The 27,563-nt window shown below is 44.0% G+C and overlaps 1 protein-coding gene across 1 annotated transcript in view; it reads left to right on the plus strand.

Moving 5' to 3' along the window:
• Nucleotides 1-7,265, plus strand: part of LOC141575646 (uncharacterized) — a 29,392-nt gene extending 22,127 nt beyond the window's left edge. The window contains exon 13 of the mRNA XM_074355350.1: nt 154-7,265. The gene's annotated coding sequence lies outside the window, so the exon portion shown is untranslated. The remainder of the gene's footprint in view (nt 1-153) is intronic.
• Nucleotides 7,266-27,563: the final 20,298 nt, after the last annotated feature.

The following is a 27,563-nucleotide window of genomic DNA, read 5'->3' on the forward strand; positions in this document are numbered from 1 at the left end:
TGGCCTACTTTTAGATGAACACATAGCATCTACATTAAATCATTAGTTTTCTTTCAGGCAAATGACCATTGCAAGTTTAATAAAACAGATTTTATTCAAATAATATAAGAAAATGAAGATTTAAGATGTTCTTAAATATTGTTTCTCTTTCAGAATGGCCATCTTAACTCTAGAAGAATATCAGATCTGGAGTGTGAAAAATGTTCTTGCCAATGAGTTTTTGAATCTACTTTTCCAGGTATGTTTAAGGTAAATGACAGAGACCGAGGGCAGTGGTACCAGTAGTTCTACATCTTTTCCATTATGTAGTAGTTAGACAACTAGACTACAAACCATATATTGTCAAAAGAACTGCATTAACCTGTACACCACCTGCAGATGGTAAGTTAGAGCGTGCGTGCTTCTCAGAGTCACAATGTGCATGATAGGAAAGTAGAGTATAGCTGATAATGTTTATCTTAATAACTCATGATAGAGCAGATTATAAACACATAGAAAAGAATTTAAAATGTAAAAGCCATTATAATTTGCTATTTTTCTTTACTTTTTTTTTTTTTTTTAAACCCTTCCTAACAAGTAACGCAGTGTGGACAGAGACATAGATCATAAGTTGGCAGCTGTAAATTTTTCACAAAGTATACAATCTTTCCAGTTAGGAGGTTATTTTAGATGCAAAGCTGTTTCTTAATTTTCTTTTTTTTCTTTCTTTCTTTCTTTTTTTTCTTTTTTTTAATTTAATTCTTTAGAAGGTCCAAAAAAGATTGAAGGAGAAAGGAGGAAAGAAAAGCTGTCAGGGGTGAACATGAAATCATAAAACTTGCCAGATTTTAACTATTTTCCCAGTTAAAGTAGTTCTCTTTGCTCCAATTTAAAGAAACAACTTATAGTTTCCCATTTTTCATAGTTCTTCATAAATATATGTTGATTTAATAGTATTTTACAGGGTGTGAGTAGGGACAGACTGGAAGTTCAAGATTTGTAAATACTGACAGTATATATAGAATAGATAAACAAGTTTATACTGTATAGCACAGGGAAATATATTCAAGATTTTGTAGTAGCTCATGGTGAAAAAATATGAAAACAAATATACGTGTATTCATAAAGGACTGAAAAATTGTGCTGTACACCGGAAATTGACACAACATTGTAAACGGACTATAACTCAGTAAAAAAATAAAAATAAAGATAAAACTGTTAGAACACTATAAAAAAAGTAGTATTTTAGATTTTTCTTATTTTATTCTCCTTTTCTTATAAAAGCACCCCTATGAAGATCAATAAGACTTGATATCTTTATATCTATCATGATCCTCCATTGTAAATACAGAGTAACCTGCCTGTGACACAGCTATGTTAGAATAAATGAAAATTGAACTCTTCCTGACAGCTAATAACTAATGTATATTTAAAGCATATGAAATCTGATAAGCCTATGATACCCATTTAAATCAATCAGTTGCTCTACTGTCAGTTATCAGCCAGGATCTAAGTTGATGTCTTTATAAAACATAAATACATATAAAAATAATATAAACCTACTGTAAACAGAAATGACTTGCTTAGTAATATGAAAATGGTGCAGCTATTTTAATCTCATTTAAAATGATGTCCTCAATTACTTTAAGTTATCATTAATTATATAAACATTTTGACCACTTAAGTTTGTGTCTGAGTCATCTTGCAGCTCTTACATAGCAAAGCATTTTGAACTTTTATATTGCCTTTCCTATTTTCTCATGCTTATCAGGGACTTGCATAGGCACTATTTTTTCTATGACTCTATAAACAGATGTATGCCTGAGATTTTCTTTTGTGTCCCAGTGTCTCTAGCATTATATTACTGACAGATTTTTTGTTGGTTATCAATCTAATTTTTTTCTTGGTATATATAGTCCTTTCAAATATATATATATATGTAGTCAGTTTACACTGTTGTGTCAATTTCTGGTGTACAGCACAATGCTTCATTCATACATGAACATACATATATTCATTTTCATACTCTTTTTCACCATAAGTTACTACAAAACAGTATTGGATATAGTTCCCTGTGCTATACAGTATGAACTTGTTTATAAATTGGGAGTTTGATTTGCAGGTACTAAATATTACCATTACATTTTATGATGCTCACTTTATCCCATATTCAGACATGCTTTTAAAACTTTATGTTCACTTAATATATAAGTAAGCAGACTTACTCTAAATTGTTTTATTTTCTGTCTGTTTCTAAAATAGAATTAGCTAGTAAATTCAGTGATAAAAGCTTGAATTATACTTTTATTTTATTTGCCAAGATTCCACTCCTGGCTGACCATTTTGGGTATTTAAGTATAAAGTAAGTAAATGTCAGTAGAATTAGGAAACCATTCCTGTGGTAATATTATTTTCAGTCCTTTCAAATAAACTCAGTGCCCAATATTTTGCAGAGGAAGCATTCTAAACATGATTAGGGTCTTCTATCTTGTACGTTAGTCAGAAAGCGTCAAATGTTAAACAGTTTGATAAACAGAATAGTGCACCACACTGACCCCTACCTATATCCATGCTCTAATCCTGAAATCTGTGAATATGTTATTTTACATGGCAAAGGGGATTTTGCAGATGTATCAGGTTAAGGACTCTGAGACAGGGAGATTAGCCTGGATTATCTACATGGGCCTAGTCTAACAACAGGAGTCCTTAAAAATTGAAAATCTTTCCCAGCTGTGGTCAGAAAGATATGACTTTGGAAGAGGGATTAGAAAGCTGTAAAGCTGTTAGCTTTGAAGATAGAGGAAGGGCCATGGGTAAAGAAGTGTGGGTGAACTCTAGAAGCTGAAAAAGACAAGGAAATACATTCTTCCTTTGACCTACAGAAGGGCATAGTGCTGCTGACATCTTGATTTTTAGCCAAGTGATACCTGTTCCTGACGACCTACAGAACCATAAAACAATAAGTTTGTGTTGCTTTAAGCTGCAAAATTTGTGATAATTTGTTACAGCAGTGATAAAAATAAGTATAGGGGAGATAATCCAAATTTATGGATTGGAGGGCTCAACATTTTAAAGATGTCAGTTCCCCTTCAACTGATTCAAAGATTTACATGTGCACATCAAAATCCCCAAAAGTTAATTGTTGTTACTGTTTTTTTGTAGAACTTGACAAGCTGATTCTAAATACATAGAGAAGCGTGAAGAGCCAATAGCCAAGATGATATTAAAGAACAATGTTAAAGGACTTATTATAAAACAATATTAAGTCTATGTGATAACTACCTAAAGTTAGACATATAGACGAATGGAACAGTATTGAATTAAACCCTGTACCATACATGAACAGTAATTTTAGATAGATTATAAATCTAATAAATTTGAAACATAAAGCAAAGCATCTGGGGGAGGGTAAAGCTCCGGTGGAATGTGTGCTTAGCATGCATAAGGTCTTGGGTTCAACTCCCAGTACCTCCATTAAAATAAATAACCTAATCCCCCACCAAAATAAAGCATCTAGAAAATAGTGTAGGAGATATTTTAATGACTTTGAAGTGGCAAAGAGTTCTTAAACAGGACACAGCACTAAACATAAAAGAAGAGTTTTAAGTTGGACTTCAGTAAAATTAAGAATTATTTTTATCAAGAGATACCATTAAGAAAGTGAAAAGCTAAGCCACACGGTGGGAAAATATATTTGCTATACCTATATCCAACAAAAGACTTGTATCTAGGGCATATAAAGAACAAAAACCAGTGGAGAAAAAGGCAGAACCTTAATATTAAAATGTGCAAAAAAATTGAAAAGGTGCTTCTCACACACACAAAAAAAATCCACATAAGCTATGAAAAGGGGCTGACCTCTTTAGTAATAATGGAAATACGTACTAAACCCACACTTGGAACACCATTAGGCATCCACTAGAATAGTTAGTTGTTAAGTGATACGAAGCATTGGTGAGGGCAACAAGCAATGGGGACTCTTACACATGGCCAGTGGGAATATAAATTCTTACAAATACTTTGGAAATAGGCTTTTTGAATGAAAGTTATATATGTATATGTGTGTGTGTATATGTGTACACACACACACACACACACACCCTATTACCAAGGGTAACCCATGTGTGTACCCTTCAGAAACTTCTACATCTGAGCACCAAAGGACATCCAGAAAATTCTCATAATCACTATTTGTTATACCCCCAAATAGAAAATGACCCAAACACTTTTCAACAATACATGACCATAAGTGGTGGCACATGCATACAAGTTGTATACTTTAAAGCAATAAAAATAAATATACTAGTTTACAGAAAACACTAGTGGATGAATCTTACATAATTTTGAGAGGAAAGTATGGGACCAAAAATTTCAAAAGCAAAAAAGCCAATCCATGGTGGCTGAATTTAGGATGGTGAGTCCATCAAAGGGGTGCCATAGTATCTGGGAAGAAACCCAAAGTGGAACAGCAATGTTCTGTTTCTTGACTGGATGAAGGTTACATAGATGTGTTTACTTTGTGAAAAATCACTGAGCTGCATACTTAAGATGTGTTCACATTTAAGCATGTATATTATATTTGCATTTTTTAAAAAAAATGTTTGCTTGCAAAAAAAGATATCCAAAGCCTAAGTATTTATTAGTAGGAGGATGGATAAAACAAATGATAGTATATTCAAATAATGGAATACTATTCAACAATAAAAAAGAATCAACTACTGATACAAGGATGAACCTCAAAAGCCTAATTTATACATCTCATTGTCAGGTAAATTTTAACTCAGAAGGTAAACAAAACTGTAAACAGGCATGTGCCCTGGGGGGAGGGGTGCTTTAGCCTTTGTCTCCTCAGACCTGTGCCATTACTGGCACATCCCGCAAGAAGAGAGGCAGGGCTCAGCCACAGCTACCATCTCCTCCTGTGCATAGTGCCCGGGCGGGGGCGGGGCTGAGGCCTGAATCTGCACGTGGGGGCTCCACAACCTCCTAGGCAGGACTGAGACTTGTTTATAGCCTGAGGCAGGGAGGATCTTTCTACCCTGACACCTCAGAGAACTTGTGCTGCCAAGAGAAACAAGGAGCTCAGATTTGGCACAGAGCGTAGGCGGGGCAGTTCCGCGGTCTTCCCCGAGCCCACCTACAGACCGCCTACCCGAGGCAGAGCAGGCAGCTGCACAGAGCAGCGGAGTGACCAGCACCAGGAGAGGGCACAGCACCTGACCACGGTGCTGGGATGGGGTGTGATCTGCCCACCTGCCTCCCCCTGAGCACAGCATCTGACTGTGGCTTCAGGAGGGGGAGTGACCTGCCCGCCCACTGGGTAAGAGCTCAGCTCCTGACCTAGTGTTAGGAGTGGGCACAATCTGCTAGCCAACAGCCACTGAGAGCAGCACAGATGAGGGCGCCAACAGAAGGCCTATGAAACAGCAAGCTGAGTTCGCGAAGCAGGACGAAGACACAAAGACCTCTCGATCAAATCATTAAGGGCACACCATCTCCAGGTTAAGTAGGTAACTGATACTCCTTAAGCCACGGTGCCAGAGAGATATGAGCAATGTGAATAAACAGAGAAACCACTCCCAATTAAAAGATCAAGAGAAATCCCCTGAAAGCATGATCAAGGAAATAGACATTGATGGCCTACTAGATCAAGATTTTAAGAAAAGAGTGATCAAAGTGCTGAAGGAACTAAAAGAAATAGGGTTTAGGGATATAAAATATGTCAAAAATGAAATAGAAACTATAGAGAAGAACCAAGTAGAATTAGTAAACTCATTGGCTGAAATGAGAGCTGACCTAAAGGCTGTGCAAAGCAGACTAGAAAATACAGAAGAACAAATATGTGATCTAGAAGACAGGACAACAGGAAGCACCCAATCAGAACAGCTGAGAGAAAAACAAATAAAAGACAATGAAAACAATATATGGGACCTATGGGGTAATATAAAGTGTGCCAATCTATGCATAATAGGAGTTCCAGAAGGGGAAAAAGAACAAAGGGGATTGAAAAGGTACGGGAAGGACTCATGACTGAAACTTCCCAAACCTAAAGAAGGAATCATATCCAAGCACAGGAGGCTCAGAGGGTCCCAAACAGGAAGAACCCAAACAGACCCACACCAAGGCACATCCTAATCAAGATAGCCAAAGTCAAAGATAAAGAAATGATCCTAAAGGAAGCAAGAGAAAAACAGAGTGAGTTACAAGGGAACCCCCATAAGGTTTTCAGCTGATTTCTCTACACTGTTTACAACAGCTAAGACATGGAAACAGCCTAAAATGTCCATCAACAGATGACTGGATAAAGATGTGGGATATTTATATGATGGGATACTATTCAGCCACAAAAACTGACAACATAACGCCATTTGCAGAGACTTGGATGCTCCTGGAGAATGTTATTCTAGGTGGAGCAGAACAGAAAGAGAAAGAGGAATACCATATGAGATCACTCATGTGTGGAATCTTAAATATATGCAAGATCTTGTGGTAACTCACAGCAAAAAGAAAAAGTGACAATGAATGTATGTACGTTCATGTATAACTGAAAAATTGTGCTCTACACTGGAATTTGTCATAACATTGTAAAATGACTATTACTCAATAAAAAATGTTTAAAAATAAATAAAATAAAATATAACCTTTAAAATACTGTATAATGAGAGGTGTGATGTTCTAGTATCTGTTCTAAGAAGTACGTTAGACACACATAATAGCCAATGGTCAGAAAGATCACATGTTATCAGCTACCACCCCATGCAAATTAATGGCATTTAGTAGATATTCATATATGTGTGTACATATATAAAATGTGTATTAGTATATATGTAAATCAAATAAAATAATTATATTATAATCTAATGTAAAATCATATCAGCAAGCACACTGTGCTGACATAAGTGTCTTGGTGTAAACAGATTACAAGTTTTCATTGAGTTTTCATAATGGGATAATATTGTGAACCAAGTGGAAATTGTAAAAAAATGTTATCCAAAAAAAAAAAAAAAAATCCTGACTACATGAAAAGATGCACAGTTACTATAAGGGCTCTCCCCTTATTTACTATCAGTGTCAGAAAGTCTCTTGGAATAAGTTAGCAGAATTAAAAACTCTAAAAAGACACAAGTATGCACTCTCTGTTAAAGAAACCAAAAGAAAAAACAAATGAATGGACAATTAAGATCCTACAGATAAAAATACCAATTTTTATGGGAAATAGCCTTAATATAAAAAATAAGGAGATTATATTCTAATTTCACTTTTTGAATAAAGATATACAAAATTTAGCTGAATACTTTCGTATTTTGCACTTATGAAGAAAAAATGTATTTGCAATGAAAAAGCAGCCATTATCCTGCCTTTTGAGTATTCTAAAGTTTTAGGTTTGAATATATTTCATCTTAAATGGTCTTAAGCACTATGCACTGGTTGGTGTTTTAAAAATACCAGTGTGTGTGGAACTTCTAAAAGTGATTCAAAAAAATTTATATTTTTGTAATAATTTAGTAACGGCCCGGATATTATTTTTAACAAGACTACTCACCATGGAATGCTGCAAGATTTTTTCAATGAGTTTATATTCACACATGTTGAAGATTGTCACTATATTATGAGAAAATGTCAACCATGGCAGTATTTTGACTTGAAAACGATATAAGATGAGAAGCATATTTTAAGTATAAAATAAATGATTGCATGCCTTTAAAGACAAGAAAGTAAAAGCATGATAAACTCTGACTTTGACACACTTAAAATATAAAAATTAACATAATGTGATTTTACACACTTGTCTTTAACTATTTCAGTACTTTCTCAGCCCCTTTCCCATTACACCTGCGTCCCCGCTCCTGACCCGCGCGGTGTACACACCTCCAATCACACGGGGGAAGGGGGACCCGCGTGGTGAGGACCAGGGGCGCGGACACTAACACCCGCATCCCGGCTCCTGACCCTTAGTGTACACACCCCCGATCACACGGGGGAGCGGGGGCCCGGGCAGTGAGGACCAGGGGCACGTACACTCCAGCGGCCCGGATGGACGCGGACACTCACCCGCTCCCGGCGGGCAAGGAGAAGAGTCGAAGCGGGCCCGCCAGCGCACCCGTCCCCTCCTGCCCAGCCGGCCGGGACCCCAGCTCGGTCAGGTCCACACACACCCCGGCAGGAAGCGGGCTCAGGCCGTGGGAAACCGGCGTAAGTTCAGACAGCGGGCGGGGAGCGTCCTCCTCCCGCGGACACGCAGGCAGCGCTGTCCTGGAGCCTCCATGGCGCCGCCCGCTCAGTCCTGAGGAAAACAAGCTCCGCCCCCAGGGAAGACGCTGGCTGCTGATGCGAACTGCGCATGCGCACCGCCACCTAAGACACGCTGGCTTCGCGCGCCCCCTGCAGGTCCTCGAGGGCGGTGCAGGATACTCAGAACTCACTGTAGAACACATGGCCCCTCCCAGCCAGGATGCTAAATCACTGGAAATCTCAGTGGCTTGGCCTCTTTGTTGATGGCACTGGCGATGCTCTCATCCAGCCATGCCTGCTCTCTTGCCTGACACATGCCTCAGTCCTTGGAATCCCGCCTGAATCAGATTCTGTTCTGGAGGAAGGACAGGTGCAGAAGAATCTCAAAATTCCAAACTTAGAAGATGATCAGGAACCCAAACTCAACTCTGTCAACTCCCTGGGGTCCCCTGAGGAGTGTGGTTTTCTCAGACCATCTGCCCTGTGTCAGGAGCAGACCAAGCCTCAGGTAGCTTAGAGAGACAATCATGCAGCACATGCTTTGGACGGTTCTCAGTTCTGACCTGCATGATCTTGAGACCATTTTGTAACTCCTAACACTGTTTTCTCATACCTATAGTGATGGTTATTGATGACTGAGTTAATCCTCTTACAATGCTGAGGTGCTGTTGTTCCTTGGATAACCGAATATTTTGAAGGGATCAACTGTTTATCACTTCCCCCTAATTAAGTATGTTTTTAAAACTAGAAATGTTTCAGGGGGCACTCAGGTCCTCCTCTTGCACCAGTTCCTGGTGTTGGCAGTTTCTGCTCTGAGCTCCAGATCCTGATCCTGCCGGTGGTCTATGGTGATGCCAGTGTGTACATGCTCTTCCTTGTGCACCGGTGTGGAAAGGAGGCAGCCCTTCCCCTACATGAGGCTGCAACATGCTGACACTCAAAGCAGGCACAATGAAGAATCAGCTAGAGTTCCCGGTACCAGCTGTCCCAGGTAGAAACATCACCTTCACCACAGTGTTCCTGTGCTCCTATCAGGCCTTCACTACTCCCAGCAGGCCATGCATGAGCAATGTGACAGGTGACTGCCTGTCCCAGCACAGCATGGTGGTGATGATCCCACCTTATCTGTTTGTCTTTGGAGTGTCCCCACACCTCTCTGAGCTTCACTTTGCTCTTCTCACAGGCAGGCTTGTACAGGCATGAACCTCACAGGATTATGGTAGGTAGTCATGGTAGCTGCTCACCCAGTGGCAGGCTCTGCCGAGAGGGCTGCTGGGAGTGCTGTATGTCTTCACACTTGTCCTTCACTCTCCCCAATGAAAACACTCTTGGCCTTATCCTTCCCTGGCCTGTGGCCTTTCTGTGTTTGCAAAAGAACATGGAAACAATCTGTTTGCAAAGATGTTTTGAGGTTCTGTCCATCTGGTCCAGGAAATGCTGACTCTGCTAGATGTGCTGTTGTGTGGGCTCTCATGGGAGAGGCTTGGGCAGGACTTCCCTTGGCAATAAGCTGCCCCACCCAGGCCTTTCCATGATCCAGACTCCTGGGACCAGGGTGCAAATCCCCAGCTCCCCACTTGTCAACAATGTGACCTGGGCAACTTTCTCAAACCCAAGCTTTGTCCACCCAAGGTCATCAGAGATGGGGGATAACAGGATGTCCTGCACAGAGTGTCTGTGCAGATTAAGTGAGGTAGAACAGACAGAACAGTGGTGGGGCCTGGCCCATTGGTTGGTAGAAGGGAGCTCACCATGTGCAGCAATTTCCGCGGGTCACCCAGCAATCTGCCCAGAGGCTTAGCTACTCCATCACTATCATGTATCTGAAGTCCACTTAACCACATGGGAGAGAAACAAACACATATTCTGAGTGTAGCTGCCACAGGAAAAAGTGCATCTGAGCCGGGAGTAATACCAGAGGGTGATCAGGATGGTGGAAGATGCCCCCTTGGGTTGAGCAGAGTGGAGCTGCCCTCTGGAGCCTGGGGTTAGTGAGGATGGGCTTGTAGAAATGCCCCTCTCCTTTACCCATCAATACTGGGTCCTGCGGGTACTGAGTCCCACAATCGGTGTGCTGCTAGTGCCCTCAGCACAGAGAAAAACCCAGGGGTTCCCACAAGGCTTCGGCCACGTCCTCTGCTTCCTGAACTCCCATTCTGGTGACCGCACCTGGGATGCAGAGATGAGGTGAGGCAGGGGCTTGTGCTGTCAACACCACTGCTCTACTCTGGGAATCTGACACACAGTAGGTGCTCGGTAAGTCATTGTTGAATGAAATGCAATACTGGGTCATGTTTCTGTGGGTGTCTGTGCCCCCAGATCAGGGACCCCTCAGGGCCCACCTCACAAGTGACATGAAAATAATAATGCCACCAGGAGCAATAACAGTTCCTCAGAATAAGTGGGCTTTTCCAAGCACTCTCCACCTGTTGCAAAGGCCTCCCAGCAGGGAAGGGGGCTGTCAGGGGCAACACTGCAGTCTCCACTGTAACAAGGAGAAAGCCAAGGGCCACAGAGAGGAGTGCCTTTCCAGTGTCACTGCTCACTTTCCCACCTTTTGGGAGACTGGGAGGCTTTTCTACTACATTCTGGCTCTGAAGCCCCAATATTGTTTGGACATGTCTCCCTCCCTGGAACAGGGAACCACTAAGTGACCTGTCACTTGTCACCACGCAGACAGGCTCATTTCAGCTCATTGTGCCACCTGCAGTTTGTGCTAGTAGCAGGATCCTCTGGGAGACATCACACTCTCCCAACCTGAAAACAGGTGAACAGCTCACAGGTTTCCTGGAGAGGATGGTCACATGGCTTTGATCTGGCCAATCAGCATTTTCCATCCTCCCTGGCCACTGTGATTGGCTCAGGGCTGGGCACCAGCCCAATCAGGCTCCACGGAGGTCAGGCCTAGTTGCTGGAATCCTGGGAGCAGAGAAGTTCTATTTCAGTTGGGAGTTGAGGGGTGGTGATGTCAGCCTGTGGCAGTTGGTGACTATCTTGCTCTCGTAAAGGCAGAGCCATGTGAAGATGACACCAGTGGCAGAGCCCAGAGGTGGGGAAAGATGACTTCTGCTGATGTCACTGAGCACCAGGTACAGCCCTGCCTGAAGCTATCTCCCTGTGGATGTCTCAGTTAGGTAAGTCATTCTCTCCTGCCCTGTTTGCTTCTTTAAGCCACTTTGGTTTTCTGTCACTGGTTTTAAGAAAAAGTTTGACTATTCCTTCAAGCTGGCTAAATGGAGACCCTGGAACTGCAACAGTGTGGTGACAGGCAACAATGTGGCTAATAGACTCCAGAGGCCTCTGTTCAAACAGGGGATTGTAAATGACAAGGGAGAGTACACATGGCCTCAGTGAACAGACTTGCTATTGGTAGCTCGCAGTTCCTGGATATTAGAGTGCATGCACTCAGCCAAGTCTCAGCCCTGCTCTCACACCTGCTAACCCATACATCTCCTCTCCCACCTGCCTGGCCTAGGGGCCTGGACACCCCCAGGCACCTGAAACAGCCCAGGGCTTTGTGTTGTAATTTACACAGGCTGCCCCTACTTCTGAGGGTGAGGGTGACTGGGTTCCAGTTTACAGAGAAAACAGACTAGACGGTCTCACTGGTGAGCTGTGGGGGTGGGACCCCAATCTACCATCTGACCTATGACTTCAGAGTGGACAGCCTCCCCACCCTCAGCCAGGATGCTTGCTAAGCCTAGGGGCTCAGGAGTCCTGCTCCCTCCAGCACCCCTCCTGGAGGTGAGAGTGGGGGGGCTCTGCCCTATACAACATTCACCCCTGCAGGGGCACACGTGTGACCTCACAGTCTGTCATCCCTTCCTTATGACCTGGACCTCCTTGGCAGGGCATGAGAGGTGCCTTGATGTGTGAGAACTGCAGTTCATGGGTGCACATGTGGGCAGGTGCACCATGACTGAGAGGACAGCACCCCAATTTAAGCCCCCTCCATGCTCAGATGATTACATCCTGGAATTGAGGGGTTCCCAGGGGTCAGGTGGCCAATTCTGGCCTTAGGGGCAAATTTTTATCACCCAGGAGGCTAATTTTTAAATTAAATTACACATTTACAATTCAATAGTCAAGCCCCTTTCTCAGCAGCCTTGTAGCCTCTCAGCTTTTACCTCTCGCTGTGACCATGTTCTTAGCTTCAAATTGAGTGCCATTATGGACATGAACATGTCCCTGTCATGTGTCACCTTCAGAGTAAGGGGCCACCCAAAACTCCCCTCCCTTCCCCTTGTCGATACCTCCACACAGGGAGTAGGGCCCTTTCGATGCAGTTGTGCAAATGTGTGAGCTAAGGGTTTAGAATGACCAGGCTAGGAGGGGTCTGCCCCACATGGCAGGGCAGGTGGGCTGGCAGGGGGTGATGGTTCACTTGTAAAACTCAGCTGGTGTCAGGCAGCGACAACAGACTGGCAGCCAAGGGCTCAGCTGGTGCAGAGTAAGCGGATTAAATGTGTTCACCCAGACGCCTCGGGGATGGCAGCCCTGGAGTAAGACTACAAGTGAGGAAGGTGGAGGGTCCCCAGTGCCTGGACCTCCACCTTCTAAAAATCAGGACTGAGATGTGGCTTTGAAATCAGAACACTGGGGTTCAAAGCTTCCCCCACCACTTGGTCAATAATTCAAAGCAAATGAGCCTCAATTTTCTCATGTGTAAAATCGGAACATTGAAGCCTCTCCCTCTGAGGGTGTGGAGGGAAGTAAATGCGGTGACAGCAGAGCACAGGAGCTGTCTGGGCTGAGCCTGCACACAGGCAGGCCGTTGTTGCTGCCATGACCACCGTCTTCCAGGGCAGGGTCTGCACACTCTCCCTGTGAAGGTCCAGACAGTAAACATTCTAGGCTTTGAGGGACCTACACTCCCTGTCACAACTACCACCCTCTGCTGTTGGAGGGCAAAGGCAGCTCCTGCAGTAGGTAGTCCAGGCTCGCACCCCCGCTTCCTGGGATAAGTATTCCTGAGATACAATTGTCACATAACTTTGTTGGCTTTAGGTGTGCAGCATAATGGCTTGTTACATGTGCATATTGTGAAATGATCACTGCATTAAGTTTACTTGACATCTGTCATTACACATAGTCACACACTATTTTCCTTGTGATCAGAAATTTTAAGAGGTACTCTCTTAACAACTATCATATGCACAGTGCAGTGTTGTTAATTACAGTCACCTTGCAGTACATTATGTCCCCAGGACTTGTTTATCTTCTAACTGGAAGTTTGTACATTTTGATTATCTTCCCGTATTTCAATCACCCCCTGACTCACCTCTGGCAACAACCAACCTGATCTCTGTTTCTATGGGTTTCGGTTTATTTTATAGATTCCACATGTAAATGAGATCATAGGTATTTGTCTTTCTCTGTCTTATTTATTTCACTTAGCATAATACCCTGAAGGTCCATCCAAGTTGTCACAAATGGCAGGATTTCATTTTTTTTAATGTCTGAATAAGATTCCATTATATATACATATATATGCGTCACGTTTTCTGTATCCATTCATCTGTTGATGGACACTTAGGTTGTTTACATATCTTGGTTATTGTAAATAATGATACAGTGAACGTGAGGGTGCAGTTGTCTCATTGACATAGTGATTTCATTTCCTTTGGATATATTCCCAGCAGTGGACTTGCTGGATCATATGGAAGTTCTAATTTTAAATTTTGGGGGAGTCTTCTTACTCTTTTCCAGAGTGATGGCACCAATTTACATTCCCACCAACATTGCAGAAGTTTCCCTTTTCTTCACACCACCACCATCACTTGTTATCTCTTGTATTTTGATGACACCCACCCTGACAGGTGTGAGGGGATATCTCATTGTGGTTTTGATTTGCATTTCCCTGATGGTGAGTGATGTTGAGCACCTTTTCATGTACCTGTTAGACATCTGTGTGCCTTCTTTGGAAAAATGTCTATTCAGTTCCTCTGCCCACTTTTAAAATCAGATTGCTTGTTTTTTTGCTGTTGAATTGTAAGAGTTATTTATATGTTTTGGGTGTTAACCCCTTATCAGATACATAGTATGAAATTACTTTCTCCCCTTCTGTCTGTTACCCTAACCTCTGCTTTCTGGATGACAGGGGTCCAGGCACTTGGGAATCTCTGCTTCTCACATGTTTCCAATGGTGGGTGGGTGAGGGCTGTGTTGTGATAAAACTGTGCACAACCGTGGGTCACTACCCCTTCTTTTAGAAGGTGGGCTCTGAAGAGTGCAGTGTGGGCAGGGATGTTTCCCTGAAGTCATCATTTGGATGGTCATGTGCCCTGGAACTCACATCTTCTAGCCCGGATGTGATGGGGGAATTTGCAAAGGGAGGACCTTGCAGCTAAGAGACTGACCAGGTGTTCTTGTGTCTTGTTGGAAGCACCTGGAAAAAAAGTTGTGTGGAACAGGGACTCCTCCAGGTCACAAGGCTCAGTTCAGGCTTCTGGGATGCAGAGACCTGCTCTGAGCCACTGTCACTGAGGAGGGAAGGGCCTCAGGCAGGAGGGAGGGGTTGCTGGATTTCACTTGCCCTGTTTGTCAAGTATCAGCTCTGGTGATGTGTGGCACATGGGCTTAGCTTTGGGCATGTAAGAGGAGAGGTTCCTGGGGAAGGGCTGGCTTTTTCCTCTGAGGTCCTACTGTGTGCCAAGCACAGCAGTCCTCTGAGTCAGAGCTGGAAAGCCAGGCACAGAGAGGTCAGGGAATTTCCAGGTCACACAACATTAAGGGCATCATTAGGGTCTGATGCAGACCTGACGCCCAGCCTACATTCTCTCTCCTTTCCCAGGACCATCATGATCCCACATGTCAGCATCACCCAAAGAGGCCCAGGTATGGGCACTGGGACCTTTCCTGCCTAACATGCCAGTAGCCTTAAGAGGGAGGACAAGACACTTCCTGAGTCCATGATGCCCAGAGGCTGCTCTCAGCGAGAGGCCCAGCACACACTCTTGGATGAATCCTAGCTCTGTCCTGAGTCACTCTGTCCTCCCTGCCTCAGTTCTTCTGCCCACATGGGGCTGGAAACAGCAGCCAATTCACAAGGGTCTAAGGAACCTCCAGGATCCTGGAAGCAGCACCCTCACACAGGGAGCATGGTGGGGTCAGCCTCCATTGTCTCCTTTACTTTTCCTCACCTCTTTGCTGGATGAGGAGCCCTAGCGGGGCCCTGGCTTGTCCCAATTCTCACCCCAGATCAGGGTCCAGCAGGGGGTGGTGTCCAGGCTGGACTCTGTCCTCTGCCCCTTCTGGGCACCCTCATTCCCCACACCTTGGCTGCCTGGACACTGTCTTCCAGGGGCCACTCTGTGCCTCCCACACCTACCTAGCATCCACCCACCCTGGGTTACTCCATCGCCCTCTGGCCCTTGGACACACACCTCCGTGTTGAGTGGAAATGAGGTGACGGACATGCTGGGCCTCCTGGACAGTCTGGGGGAGCCTGATATCCCCATCCTGCCCACCGCCCCAAGAGCCCAAGTTGGGGAGAGGGTGTGCCTCCATTCATACTCTGATTTGCTCAGATTCTCAGCATCTACTTTGCTGGGTGGATATGGGGGCAGAGGGATGATGTAAAAGCAGGAGACCTGGACAGCAGAGCATGAGAAGGGGGCTAGCCCAGGCTGGTCTCATAACCCCCTTAGCCTTGGCTTTCTCATCTTTAAAGTGGGACAGACTATTTTGAGGTGAGCAGGATCCTTACCCATAGCCAGGCACTGTCCTACACGCATAAGAGATCACTGACTCCTCATGAAAATCTGTGGGGCAGGGACAGGCGTTATCACCCATTTCTGCAGAAGTAACTGAGGCACAGAGAGAACAGGGGAGGTGACCACTCCAGATTACAGAGCCCAGGCCATCTGGTTCCAGTGTCCAGGCTCATGGTCAGTGCCCACTCTGGGTTTCCTTCCTCCCTTCACCCTCCACTGGGACCCATGGCTGCAGCCTCATCTCAGTGTGATTGTTCATGGGGAGCAGGATGGGGGCTCTGAGGGCCCGTTTCTCTGAGCACTGCTTTCCCAGAAGGCTCAAGGGGTTGACTGTATTCACTACTGGACACCCAGGCCTGGGCCCAGGCCAGCCACACTGCAAGGCCTGAATCAATGATTGTTGAGTGAATACCTGAACCTCTGCATGTACCTGCATGTTGCTCCCATTTCCTCATCTCCACAGCTGGCTACCCGGCCAACACCTTATGTCATCAGGCCTCTGCCAGGGACAGTCAAGGGGACCAGAGCTGCTCATCTGGGGACAGGGAGCCTCAGGGGCCCTGTGTCTGTCCCAAGCATCTCCTGGGCCAATTCACAGGGAAGCCCAGCCAGCTTCCAGGAACAGCAATCAGGTCCCAATCCCAGGGGTGTAGAGTAGGTCTTGAGGGGTGTTTCCTGAGACTGACTTTGTGTATGAAGGCGTCCTGGGGGTCAGGCTGCTTTCAACCTCCATTCCAGGCCCACACCCCTGCTGGCAGCATTGAGCTAGTAATAAAGGACACAGGCAGTGGGGCCAAGGCTATAGCAGGGCTCTGCTCCCTCTCTGTGGCTCAGTGTCCTCATCTGTAACAGAGAACTAGTAACAGGGCCAAGGGAGGGCTCACTGAGACCCTCCTCTGTAGCTTTGGTTGGACACTGCCCTCTCTCTGCTCAGTGCCCTTCTCTGTAATAGAGAACTAGTAACATTTTTCTTAGCCCCTTTTGGCCCCATTTTTCTGAGTCTCTTTCCACATTGGGCCCAGGGCTTTCACAGAGATCACAGACTTGGGAGGTAATCAGAGTGTGGTCTCAGCCCTAGTGGTCCCAACTGAGGCCAGAGGAACTTCAGGAGGGGTGGGAATCCAGAAGTGCTTCATGGAGGAGGTGAGATCTGAGCTGTGTCCCCAAGGATGAGCTGTCATCCAGCTGAGGCCTGGCACTGAGCAGGACCCATGTACATGGTGAATGAGGGTGTGAATGAATGAATGGGCACCCCTCTAACAGAGAGTGAGGGGGGAAGTCCCCCAGGCCAAAGCAGGAAACACAGGGCACCCTGGGGGAGCAGAGGGCGGGGCTGCAGTGTGATGCCTGCCTCACCCTTTATGGGTGTCTTGCCCCCACTTTAGCCTGTGTTCTGGTGGATTGGGAGCCCTTGCCTCTCCTCTGCTCCAGGATCCTGCTCTTCATTCCCAGCAACACCCACCTGTGTCACCTCAGTGTCCCCAAGTGGACCTGGACCTGTCTTGTGGGAGATTGTGAAGAGGGATTTGGTGTGCAGCCCAAGACTGAAGTGGGAGGGAGAGGATAATAGGGACCTCCAGAGGGGATCATGGGCTGGGGGAAATCGGAGGGGTGGGGAAGGCAGAGACTCAGGGCTGAAGGATCCTGCTAGTGGTGGCTCCTTCACAAGGGGCTTCACAGGGAGGAAGCATTCATGGGGTAAAGGCAGAGCTCAGTTTGGGGCTTGCTGACATGGAACAGCTCATCACAGATACTTCCAGAGGAGCTGGATATAGGGAACAAAGGTGCCACTGATATCAGGGTCAGAGCCTGAGACCCAGATGAGGTGGGGTGGTTGTGCAGGGGAAGGGGCTTGAGGATGTCAAGATGTTCATTCATTGGGGTCCTCAGGGTGGGGACCTTCATGTTCATTTCACAGCCACCTGGTGCCTGACAGAGCTAGGCTTAGGGAGTTCACTGAGTAGACACGTGCTGACAACCTAGATTCTCCTGTTTTCACATAAAGTCCCTGGTGTGAAGCCAGGTGGCACTCTTTAGAGTCATACACCCTCACCCCTGGGCTCTCTGTGTGCCTAGAGCCCAGTGGCACCTTACCTCCCACTCCCCACTGCAGGACCCTTTGCACACCTGCATTTCCACAAGCTATAAAACATCTTCTCTTGCTGTGTGTTTACCCTATGAAAACTCATTGCCCCAGGAAGAGAGGCCTCACATCCTGCCCTTATTAAAGTGGTAAAGCCTGTTGTTCAGAGAAGCCCCTGACAGATCTCACAACCAACCAGGTACCTGTGCATGAATTGATCATGCAGCCCCCTCCTCCTTGTGTGAATAGCCCCCCCCAATAACAGACCCCACACACTCAACCTTGGCGCTCGTGTAGGCACCTCTTGCCTGTGTGGCCTGATGTTGCCTATAGCAGTGTCCCTATTAAACTTTCCTAGACCCTTCTCAGACGCTGGTAATTCTTTACCAACCCAAGTAACTAGCCCGCCATTGTGCCCACAACACCTGAAACAGAATTGGCTAAATTATGCAGATTGATGATTCAGTTTAATTTGCTTTAAAGGTGAAATCAAGGTTTACAAATAAAAGCAACATACGTACTCAAGGCAGGACTAAGAACTCACATGGATAACTAAGACCCTCCACGCGCATCCCACTGTGGCCTCAGGGCCTTTGCGCTGGCTGCTCTTTCAGCCAGGATCTCTCTCCGCCTGCTTCTTGAACACCTTCAGGAATCTGCTCAAATGTCCTCCCTGACCTTATTTTTCTCCATGGAACATATCGCCTCCGGACATTGTGTATATTATACTTAATTTTCTCTGTGTCCCCCACCAGGCTGTCTGCTGCATGAGAATGGAGACCTGCCTGCTTCACTCCCTGCTGTGCCCGGTATATGGAACCCGCCCAACACACAGTAGGACCTCAGCGAATGTGTGACGTGTGTGTGATCACTGTAGGCCACAGACAAAGGTCTTCCCAGCAGTGATGGTAAGAGTCATTCATTCTCTACTTACTGAGCCCTACTGTGCACTGGATACTGACCTGGGTGGGAGGCATGCAGTGGATGAGACACAGTGAGCACACACAGCATGTTAGGAGGGACACGTGCTCTGGAGAGCACACAGGGCTGGGGGAGTGCAGGAGTGGATTAGAAGAGGGTCAGGTGGAGACAGTGGTGGCAGAAGAGACAGAGAGGTGGGGCCCAGGTCGTGCAGGGCTTGATGGCTCCTGTGAGGGCTTTTCCTCAGGGCAGCGGAACCATGGCTGGGCGTGGAGCAGGGACCCGGTTCCTGAATGCTATGCAGGAGATGGAGCAGGTGTCTGCTTTGGAGATGTGCGTGGAAGACGCTGTCCCTGTAGACTGTGCAGGCAAGGAAGGCTCCTCTGAGGGGGTGACATCTGAGCTGAGCCCTTGTATGGACCGTGTTTCCACCTTCTGTAGACTGGATGCTTTCGTCTGCCCTGCAGGCCTATGCAGGACACACCCTGTTCTCAGTCACCTGGGCTTGGCCTCCTGTCTCCATTATGGGCCTTCCCACCCCAGAAGGAGTCCTTCTAGATCTAACACACTACCCCCTCCACTGGACTTGGACTCACACTGAGCCACTGTCCACCTGCCCAACTCACCCAGAGTCAAGTCCAGACACTTGGGGGAGACCCTCCACCCCAGAGCCCATGAACTTACTCAAATGGCCAGTCCTCAGCCTGCTCACATGCCTCACCCTCCCCTCCTGCAGAAACCCTGTGACAGATCCTGTCCACAGCACCCTGCTCCTCCGATTCTGACCCCAGGCTTTCCCATGGGGTGTGACCCTGCATGGGGTGCAGTCCCCTCCTCCAGTCTGGTGAATAGAAACTACCTTTTCTTTTTTCTTTTGTTAATATATTTATTTTTTAATTTTTATTTTATTGAGTTATAGTCAGTTTGCATTGTTGTGTCAATTTCCAGCATAGAGCATAGTTTTGTCAATTGTGTTTACTCTTTCAAGAAACCATCTCTTGGCTTGATTTTTTCAAATGTTTCTAATATCTCTATTTTATTTATTTCCTCCCTGATCTTTATTATTTCCTTCCTTCTGCTTACTTTTGTTATTATTTGCTCTTCTTTTTCTAATTCTTTTAGGTGGTAAGTTTGATTGTTTATTGCAGTTTTTCCTCTTTTTTGAGGTAGACCTGATTCGCTATAAACTTCCCTCTAAGCACTGCCTTTTCTGGATCCCATAGGTTCTGTGTGGTTGTGTTTTCATCATCATTTGTCTCACTGTGTTTTTTTATTTCTTCTTTGATTTCATCATCAACCCATTTTTTTTTAAAGTAGTATGTTGTTTAATCTCCATGCTGTCATTTATTTCTCCTTTATTTTTCTGTAGTTAATTTCTAGTTTTATGGTATTGTGTTCAGAAAAAGTTGCTTCAAATATTTTCTATCTTCTTCAAATTGTTAATGCTTCTTTTGTGCCAAAGTATATGATCTATCCTAGAAAATGTGGTACGTGCGCTTGGGAAGAATGTATATTCTATTTTAGGGAAATATAATGTTCTGAAAATATTAACCAAGACAAATTGTTCTATTTTATCATTTAATTTCTATGTTGTCTTATTAATTTTATGTATGGAAGATCTGTCCAGTGATGTTAATGGATAGTTAAAGTCTTCTACCATGACTGTATTCCGATCAAATATTCCCTTTTTATCTGTTATGTATTTAGGTGCTCCTATGTTGGGTTCATATATGTTAATGAGTGTAATATCTTCATCTATGACTCCTTTAATCATTATAAAATGTCCTTCTTAATCTTTCTTTATAATCTTTATTTTAAAGTCTATTTTATTTGAAATCACTGTTGATATTCCTGCTTTCTTGTCATTTCCATTTTTGTGGAATATCTTTTTCAATCCTCTCACTTTCAATCTATGTGTGTCCTTCTCCCTAATGTGGGTCTCTTGTGTACAGTGTATTGTAGATACTTGCTTTATTATCCACTCTGCACTCTATATCCTTTGATTAAACCATTTAGTCCATTGACATTTATAATAATTATTGATAGATATGTGTTTATTATATTTTGAACTTTGTTTTGCAGTTGATTTTGTATTTCCTCTTTGTTCCTTTCATTTTCTTTTTGTGGTTTGATAATTTTCCTTTTTATTATCTTGGTGTCTTCTTAGTTTTGTGACTCTATTGTAACTTTTTGGCTTGTGGTTACCCTACTTTTACATATATTAACCCATTACTATATCTGTTTGTTTTAAACAGATAGTAATATAAGCTCAAACTCATCCTACCAAGAACAAAAGAGAGAGAGAGAGAGAGAGAAACCTGTGCATTTTCTTGTTCGCCTCCCCCACCCTTAATGATTTAGATGTCCTCTTTTATGATTTCATGTTTATTCTGTTGTAATTCATTGTAGCAATCACCTTTCCAATCATGGTTTTCTCCTTTTTGTAGCATCCTGCTTCTTTTCTGTTTAGAGTAGGTCTTTCAATATTTCCTTTAGCATAGGTTTAGTGTTGCTAAATTCTTTTAGTTTTTGCTTGTCTGTGAAGTTCTTTATCTCTCCTTCTATTCTAAAGGATAGCCTTGCTGGATAAAGTATCGTAGGCTGCATCATTTTTTCATTCAGGACTTTGAATATTCCTTGCCCCTCCCTTCTGGCCTGTACTGTTTGTGTAGAGAAATCAGCTGAAAATCTTATGGGGGTTCCTTTGTATCTCATTCTTTGTTTTTCTCTTGCTGCCTTTAGAATCATTTCCTATTCTCAACCCTGGTCATCCTAATTGTAATATGTCTTGGTGTGTGTCTGTTTGGGACCTCCTTGTTTGGGACGCTCTGTGCTTCCTGTACTTGGATATCTGATTCCTTCTTTAGGTTTGGGAAGTTTTCAGTCATGATTTCTTCAAATACCTTTTCAATCCCCTTTGTTCTTTCTTCTCCTTCTGGGACCCCCATTATGAGTAGGTTGGCATGCTTTATGTTATTCCATAGGTCCCTTATATTGCTTTCATTGGTTTTTATTTGTTTTCTCTCAGCTGTTCTGTTGTCCTGTCTTCTAAGTCACATATTCATTCCTCTCAATTATCTAGCCTACATTTTACAGCCTTTAGCTCAACTCTCATCTCAGCAAATGAGTTTTCCAATTTTCACTGGCTCCTCTTTAGAGTTTCAATTTCGTTTTTTGACATATTCTCTGTCTCTATAGACAATCTCTTTTAGTTTCTTCAGTACTTTGATCACTCCTTTCTTGAAATCATCTAGTAGACTATCAATGTCTATTTCATTGATTGTTCTTTCAGGGGATTTATCTTGTTCTTTTAATTGAGAGAGGTGGCTCTGCTTCTTCATCTTGCTTATATCTCTCTGGCACTATGGCTTATGGAGTATCAGTTATCTACTGTCGTCCTTTAGGAGTTTATTTATTTATATAAAGTGGATGCAGAAATAAAACTAAGCACAAAGAAATTAGTTTTAAAAGCAGTATAATCAATAACAGAAGAACATATTGAAACAAGATAACAATTGAGTTGGGATGAATTTTTAAAACATTAAAGGAAGAAAAATATTTGAGAACAGAGTATCATCATAACAGAAGAACAAAACAAAGATAAAAATGAAATTGGACAAATTGAAAGATAATAATATTAGTATTTTAAAAGAAAATTTTAAAAGGGATTAAAAATAGAAATATAAAAATTATTTAAGAAGTAACATTTAAAAAGTAAAAGAAAATGAAACAGAAAAAGATGAGAGGATGTTCCCGTGGAGATTGTGTGCCCTTAATAATTTTATCAAGAGGTCTTTCTTAAATAAGTGTGGTTGCCAAGTCTTACTTCTGTGCCTTTTGTCTGTTATCCCTTTGGTTACGGATGTGGCCGTTAACCTGTTAACCAGAGCCTACCCTGACTATTGAATGGGGACTCCTATTTGTTTTGTGGTTGTCACAGCTCCTGCCCCTGCCTTGTTTCATGAACTCAGCTCATTGGTTCCAGAGACCCTCTGGTCACACCCTTGGTCTGTGCTGCTCCCAGTGCCTGTAGGTAGACATGTCACATCTCCTCCCAATGCTGCATCTTGGTGCTGCTCTCCTGCATGGTAGGTGGGCAGGGTGTGCCCCTTCCCAATGCCGTGTCCAGGTGCAGCAGTCCTGCACAGTAGTTGGGTTGGTTGCTCCTCTGTTCAGTGCTACTCCCCACTCCACATCTGTTCCACACTCTGTAGGTGGGCTTGAGGCAAATGGCCACACCAGCCCTAGTCCCTGCTCTTTGCCAGAACTCTGCTCGTTGTTCATTTGTCTTAGAGGTGCGAGTTCATAGACGCACCAGGACAGAACCTTCCTATATGTCTGGGGATGTAAACAAGTCTCAGTCCCACCTATGAGGCTGCAGAACTGCCAGGTACATATTCAGGTTTCAACCCTGCCTCTGCCTGGATGGGTATGATGGCTGTGGCTGAGCCTCATCTCTCTTCTTCTGAGAAATCACCAGTTATGTTGCTGTGGGTCAGCAGAGACAAAGGACAAACCTCCCCTTCCCTCAGGCAAGCCAGCAAAGTTGCTTTGCTTTATTTTTTTTTCTTATTTTATGGGGGGCCCAGGCTGTTCTGATCTGTATACAATCCAAGCAGTTGTCCACAGCACACTGTAGTCCCCCAGGGTTACCTCTGTACAGTCAACCAGAGTCTGCCTGGATCCAGCAGCCTGTCCCTTCCCATCCCTGATTCACTTCTAGGTTTGGGGGTTGTTGACACACTTTGTGCCCATATAACTTAATTCTGTCAGTCAAGGGCGGTTCTGTACACATCTGAGCCTCAGAGGTTCCCTGTCCATCCTGCTGACCTCTCCGTTGGAAAGGGGGAGACCCAGTCAACCAGCACTATCCCTCCTTTGCTGCTCCCTCTTCAAAGGACCAACCCCAAGCCATTTTGCATTTTCTTCCTTCTTTTTTCCGTTTCTCCTACCAGATTGGTGGCACATTTCGTCTTTTGAAGATGGCAATGTTTTATCAAAGTTCAGCAGATGTTCTGAGTGGATGGGTGTGTCTGTGAATGTCAGTCTTGGTGTATTTATTGGAGAGGATAAGATACAAGTATCCTTCTACTCCACTATCTTGGCCTTTCTCCAAGAATATGCACTCTTAATAATTTTGTCATAAGGTTGTTTTTAATTATGGGTGGTTGCCACGTCTTCCTTCCATGCCTTTTGCCTGTTATCCCCTTTTTTGGTGGTGTGGCTGGTGTTCTGGTGGCCTGAGTCTGCCCTGGCTATTGAGCAGGAGCTCCTTTTTTTCCTGTGGTTGTCACACTCCTGCCCAAATCTTGCTGTGAAAACACCACTTGCTGGTTCCAGAGGCCCTCCAGTCGTGCTCCTGGTCTGTGTCCCAGCATTAGTTTGTGGGTGGTCTGCACCCCCACCAGATGCCTGGTCCCAGCACCACACTTGTGCAAGGTAGTTGGCAGGTAGCTCCCCTGCCGCATTAGGTCCATGCTTCATAGGTGGACTCAGAGAAAACAGCTGCACTAGCCCTCATCCCTGCTCTGTTCCAGAACACTGCTTCTTGTCCATTTGTCTTAGAAAAGCCAATTCAGAGAGGCATCGGTGTGTAATGGTCCCCTCTGCTTGGGACTGTAAACAAATCTCAGTGCCACCTATGAGGTTGTGGAGCCCCTAGGTAGGGATTCGGCTTTTGACCCCTCCTTCACCTGGGAACCATGAACCAGAAAATATGGTGGCTATGGCTGAGCCTTGACTCTCTTCTCCCAAGAAGTCTCCAATAATGGCACTGTGGGTCTGTGGACACAAAGGCTACGAATCCACTTACCCCCAGGGCACACCAGCAGTGTTGCTTTGCCTTTTTTTTTTTTTTTTGGATTTTATGGGGGACCCAGGCTGTTCTAATCTGTATACTCTCCCAGCCATGGCACACAGAACATTGCAGTCCCCCAAGGTTTCCTCTGTACAGTCAGCCCGAATCCTCTGCTCGACTCAGACAGCCTGTCCCATCCCACCTCTGATGGTTCACGTCTAGGGCTGGGGATCATTGGGACTCTTTGTGCCCAATTAACTTAGTTCTGTCAGTCAAAGGGTATTCTGTACAGATCCGAGCCGCAGATGTTCCCTCTCCATCTTGCTGAACTCGCCATTGGAGTTGGGTAGACTCAGTGTATTAATGTTATTACTCCTTTGCAGCTCCCTCCTCATTGGAATGGTCCTGAACTATTTTCCTTTTTCTTCTTTTCTCCTACCAGATTTGTGGAAAATTTTATCTTTTGAAGAAGGCAATATTCTGTCAAAGTTCAGCAGGTGTTCTGGGTGGTGGGTGTGTCTGTGGATGTCACTCTTGGTGAATTTGTGGGAAAGGGTGAGCTCTGAGCATCTTTTTTACTCCACCATCTTTCCTCCTCCTTCACTTTTTCTTTTGATTGGAACACTTAGTCCATTGACATTTATAGTAGTTATTTTATAGATGTGGTTTTATTGCCATTTTGAAATTTGTTTTCCAGTTGATTTGGTATTTCTTATTTGTTTCTGTCTTTTAATTTTTTTTTTTCATTTTTGTCATATGATAAATTTCTTTTCTATAAGCTTGGTTTCTTTTTGGGTTTTATGACTCTTTATATACTTCTGATTTGTGGTTATCTTGTCTTTCAAGTATGGTAACCCCTTACTTCATCTGTTTGGTTTTAGTTGATAGTCATGTAGGCTCAAGTGCATCCTAAAAAGAAAGAAGACAAAAAGAAAGAAGAAAAAAAAAAAGGGAACAAAATCTATATTCTCTTGCTCTCCTCTTTCACCTTTTATGACTTTGCTATTCTCTCTTTCTTTCTTGCTTTCTTTATTGACTTACTGACTTATTTATATCTTCATGTTTTCCCTTGCAATTCACTGTATTTATTGCATTTCCAATTATGGTTTCCTAATTTCTATAGCTTCCTGTTTATGTTTTATTTAGATTAGAACTTTCAATTTTTTTTTTAGCATAGATTTAGTACTGCTGAATTCTTTTAGTTTTGCTTGTCTGTGAAATTCTTTCTCTCTCTTTCTGTTCTAAAGGAGAGTCTTTCTAGATAGAATATCCTAGTTTGCAGCCTTTTCTCATTCAGGACTTTGAATATATCTTGCCACTCCCTTCTGGCCAGAAGTTTTTATGTAGAGAAATCTGCTGAATGCTTATGGGGCTCCCTTGTAACTAAAATTTTGTTTTTCTCTCACTGCCTTTAGAATATTTTCTTTATCTTTAACTTTAACCATTTCAATTATAATATATCTTGGTGTAGGTCTGTTTGGTTTCTTCTTGTTTGGGACCCTCTGTGCCTCCTGTACTTGGATAATTCTTTCCTTCTTAAGGTTTGGAAAGTTTTCAGTCATGATTTCTTTAACTATATTTTCAATCCCCTTTTCTCTTTCTTCTCCTTCTGGGACCCACTATTATGCATAGGCTGGCGCACTTTATATTATCTTGCTTTAATTGGTTTTTATTGGCTTTTATGTCTGCTGTATTGGGTTATTTCTTTTATCTTGTCTCCTAAGTCATTTATTCATTCCTCTGCATTATCTAGTCTGTTTTTGATTGCCTGTAGTTGAACTTTCTATTTTTAACTAGCTCTTCTTTATAGTTTAAATTTTCTTTTCAAAGTTTTCTGTCTCTATTGATAGTCTCTTTTAGTTCTTTCAGTGTGTTGATCATTCCCTTTTTGAAGTCTAGTAGACTATCAATCTATTTTACTGTTTGTTCTTTCAGGGGATTTCTCTTGTTCTTTTAATTGAAAGTGGTTCCTCGGCTTCTTTATTTACTTATATTTCTCTGGCTCTATGTATTTCTTCTAGACCCGTTTCTGAGCTGTGGTGTGTAGTAGGCAGGGTGGGAGCACTTCAGTTGTGAAGAAAAATAGGCAGGAGATTTCCACTGGGGAGTTCCCTCTGTGGTGTTGTCTGTCACTTGTTATGCAGACTTACAAAGTAATATTTGTTGATGTTGGCTTTATCCCTGCTTTAGCTATGGGAATATCAGCCACCTACTCTGGTGCCCCTCAGGTTCTGAGCCCCAGGAAACATCAGTGCAGATCCAGCAGTGTCAGTCCCTTGGACCTGCCTTAGCAAGTGTGTAGTCACACACATGAATTTGTGGTCCACTACAGTTTCAGCTCAAACCCCAATCCTGCATCCACATATGGAACCATACACCACCCTGTTGTAAATACCCTCACTGGCCACCCTTCTTGAGTCAGAACTCCACTCACTGCCTGTAAGTCCCAGAGGTGTGGATCCACAAAGTGACCAGAGAGAGCAAATCCACCCTCTCTGCCTGGGGCTGTAAACAAATCTCAGTCCCGCCTGTGAAGTTGCAATGGCACAGGATATAGATTCAACATTCAGCTCTGCCTTTGTGCAGCAGTGTTGACTATGACCAAGCCCCATTTCTCTTCTCATGAGAACACACCAACAATGGAGCCAAGTGGAGAAAGTGACTTTGGCACAGCCATGCATCATTCCTCCCCCATTATACCAACATTGGTGCTTTTTTATGAGAGTTTCAGTCTGTTCTGTTCCACACACACACACACACACACAGCCAGAGCTCACAATGCCCTCTAGTTTCCTGATGCTGCCTCTCTGCAGTGTGACCAAACCCTCTGCCTGGG

The sequence above is a fragment of the Camelus bactrianus genome, chromosome 3, assembly GCF_048773025.1.
Source record: "Camelus bactrianus isolate YW-2024 breed Bactrian camel chromosome 3, ASM4877302v1, whole genome shotgun sequence".
NCBI lineage: Eukaryota > Metazoa > Chordata > Mammalia > Artiodactyla > Camelidae > Camelus > Camelus bactrianus.